Genomic DNA, 3,947 nt, shown 5'->3' with positions numbered 1-3,947 from the left:
TATGGGATTCCTGCAACTTGCATGTCTTCATTCCAAATTGCCTCATATAAAGAGGCTACATTAGGTGTGATTGCTAATATCTCAACAGTCCCAGGGATCATTCCCTATCCCTACCCATCGATGCCGACAATTTCGCAAATGATAGTCCAACCACCATAATAATGGCCCCAAATAGTTTCCCCAATTGCTAGTGGAACCCTACCAACTGAAATTAGTAGCCAATAGTCCAAATAGGAGCTTTAAGCAAGAATCAAAATAGAGGCCCCTCTCCATCAACCTAACTATTCTATATAGTGATTATAGAGACACCTCAAAATCCTACTACAAGTGCTCTAAGAGGAGAATATTTGAAGGACTAATTGTCCAATTTAGTTGCAAACATCAAGAAGGAGCTAATGGATGTTATTACAAAATAGTTTTAGACACTAAAAGTGAATACTGCTAGCCTATAAAACATTGCATGAGAAAGAATACATGTCATGCAATTAAATACTTTGTGTGGAAAGTGCCATCAAGTGGGACATTTAGTCACTAAAGGTACCCAAAATTCAACCATCCTTGGAACCTTCTATTTTTACTACCTAAGAAAGAATCACACAAAGGACATATGCTCTATAGATGCATGACAAAAGGAAGAGAGATGAATAAGAAAAGTTTAACTTGATGGAAACCAAGATGATAACCCGAGACATTGGACCAAATCCTAGAGAGTTTGGTTCTAACTTTGGTCCAAGGAGGTTCCTCTCCCAAAGTTAGAAAGGAAGATAGTTAGGTGGATAGACAAAGATTTGAAGTGAAATATTATAGATGTGGAAAGAAGGGTCAAATCTCCCCAGACTATCCAAATCCTCGAAGATCCATGGATTGTAAATTCCTCTATAGCTTATACAAAGGAGAAGGCCACACTACTAAAGATTGTCCTAATCCATGCCCTATCAAGGGTAATGCTATTGGTGACCTATAGAAGAATCAAGAGCCTGCCTCCAATAGAGTAGAATTAGAAGTAGCAGCAATAATGTGAGCCAATAAAAAAGAACCTCCAGTTCTAAAAGAAAATGTTCCACCTACAAAAGCTGTCAAGCTCAAGCTCAAGCTCCCAACAGAGCCACATGGCAACATAGTATAGAGGAAAATACATTATAGAGAACTCTAGTACCACAAAAGGATACAAAGACAATCCAAGACATAGGATCAGAGGTCCAAGATATAAAAAATGTGGTGATGCAACCACTGATCAAAGAAATAAGACAAATCAAAGTGGATGTTGCCCCATTTCTTTGCTGGCTAGAGAAGCCAGTTGATCCTATAAAACAGTATGACTTAGTGAAATACCTAGATACCTTTTGTTCTAATTTGACATTTCGAAAATTATTGATGCTATCTCTGAGTTGCAAAAAGAGATTCAAAATCATTCTTACGTGAAGATGTGTTCTAAGGATTTTCCACTCTGCAACTACTATCAAAATCAATAAGATCCCAGATCTTATGAAAGAAGTAGATGTAGCCAATGCCTTCCTCGACCCTCACACTCCAAAGACTGGTTGACATACTTAGAGATGAAACCAAAATCTTATGGAACCTCTTATCCCTTGTTCTTGGAAAGACCATGGTTTTTTGAAGCACAACCAAGGACGATTAGTTCAAAGGAACCCTAACCCTAGGCTAGGGACCCAACAAAGTGTTGGTAAAGCTCTATGGTTCACAAAGAAGACATGGATCCATCTCCATAGAAATCTCATCTAACTCTTTTAAACAAAGCAACAGATGAAACATCAATCAAAGAAGACTCTGTCAAGAAAATTTTTCCAAAGAAACTTGAAGCATAATCCCTAACAGTGGGCATTATAAGCCATCTTGTGAAAAATGAAAATCAACTCTAACAGTGAGATAGAAGTATGGGTGTACTATCTCCCTATTACATGACCACAGTAGAGCTGAAAGGTAGAAGTGAAAGTTGAAACGAAAAGCACATTCTTCTCTTATAGAGTCCCCCCCTACAAAAGTAGAGACAAATCTTGAAGAGGAAGATGATGAAAGTGAGGATCAAGATTCTAATAGTGAGGAGGTCCAATCAAAAGAGAATACACATGAAACTAAAGTTCTAGAGGCCTCAAGAGTTGAAGATCCCATACTATTAGATGGAATGATGCAACCCTTCGGGTTGTTTAATGGTCCAAAAAACATGCAAAGGACATGTAGAAAAGGGATCAAGAAAAAGAAGATTTCATTTATTAGTGGCCATTATCGCCCGAATCCACCCTTTCCAGGGAAAGATGATGATGATGCACTATGCCAACAAATGTCATGGGGTCACAATAGAAGAGAAATTAGATGATGCACTATTGAGACCCCATGCCAACAAATATCATGGGGTCACAATAGAAGAGAAATTAGATGAGTCATTGTTATGTGACCTTCCTAGATGCATCCTCAAAAGATGAGTTCTCAAGTCAAGAGGCAAGTCCCACAACCCAAATCAAAGATAGCCATCATCAAGAAGGATCCAAAGAGGAATAGCCGAAAGTAGAGAAAGATGGTTCTAGTGGAGTATCAAAGGAACAAGCTACTTCCTTGAAGGAATCAAACTTGTATCCAAAAGAAATCCATGGGAGCTTCATCGGAGTGGTGGAAGGTGCAAATTATTTGATATTTATTGATGCAGATGGCAGAAAATGATATTTAAAAGTGGGCAGCAATGTTCTAGAAGAGGAGCTATTGTGTGAGGTGCCTCCTCTAACAACAGGCCCAGAGGAGTCCTCTTAGTAGTTGATTGAAATGCATTCCCATGCACATCACCATCCCGTCTCCCTGTGGGAAACCTTGGACTTAGTTGAACATGGGAATATTAGGGGCAAGTCACCCCTAACAACAATCTAATACCCACCTAAGAAAGACCACTTTGTAATCAATCAAAGGTAAGAGTGAGGTTAGCACCACACTTGGTTCAAAGAGAGTGAGAGACGGGGGAGAGTTAACTTGATCCCCCTACCCATAAGGTAAAATCTCAGCTCCAGCCCCCTAAAATGGTGTTAAACCTGGTAACTAATCCTAATGGTATTGGGAGGGTCACGATTTAATCAGCTCTATCTAGTGTTGACCGACTTATTGGGTCCACCCAGCCATAGGTGTCCAATCATAAGGATCGAAGCCTCCCACTTTTCTCGATGGGGTTTGCTTAGTTTTCTAATTAACAAAGCATACTACCACACTATTTGGACATATAAAATCAACTTCTTTTTATTAATCCTTTAAATTGGGTTCATTAAACTCAATTTTTAGCACATAACAAACAATTCAAAAATTAGATACTTTATTTCATCATCACTCCGCAGAGTGATACAAAATAAACTTTTCGTAGAAAGACACCGTCTAGCCTAGAATAGGACCTTCCAATCCCTCGGGATAGGGCTGTATGTGATTACACTCCATCTGCGGTCAACAGGGAATTCACTAGCTCAGAGCCCCTCTAAGCTTTCCTGAGTCTTTGGAGTCATCCTACAAAATAGGAGCACTTACCACTTGGCCCTTTTCCCTCTCAGGTGCTCAAGTGATCAAAAACCAAAAACACCTACCTCCCTCGGGAGCGTAGGACCCCCACCTGTAGGTGAGTTTTTCCACACTCCGCAAGGTGTTAGGGAGCATTGGGTTGGGGATCCCAATGTCCCAAACCACCACAATCCACAACTCGTCCAGCTGTACAAGCTCGGAATCATAAGGGCCATAACTCATCATTCACAAATCCAAAGGCAGTCATAATCGTAAAAATTTTTAAAGATAGTTGTTGTCAATGTGTACGATGCATAGAATCTATCCCCTTCATCAATTTCCTTGTTCCTTCCTAAAAAGCATTTGATAATACTAACATGCTTTTACAAGTTTAACTAAGTTCTAACTAATTGTGATCCTTTTCTTATATACTAACTTGATTATCTCCGTTCGGCCATCCG

This window comes from Lygodium microphyllum, chromosome 28 (genome assembly GCF_053477565.2).
Source record: "Lygodium microphyllum isolate KBCC chromosome 28, Lygodium_microphyllum_v1.1.10, whole genome shotgun sequence".
Taxonomy (NCBI): Eukaryota; Viridiplantae; Streptophyta; class Polypodiopsida; order Schizaeales; family Lygodiaceae; genus Lygodium; species Lygodium microphyllum.
This window is presented reverse-complemented; position numbering follows the sequence as displayed.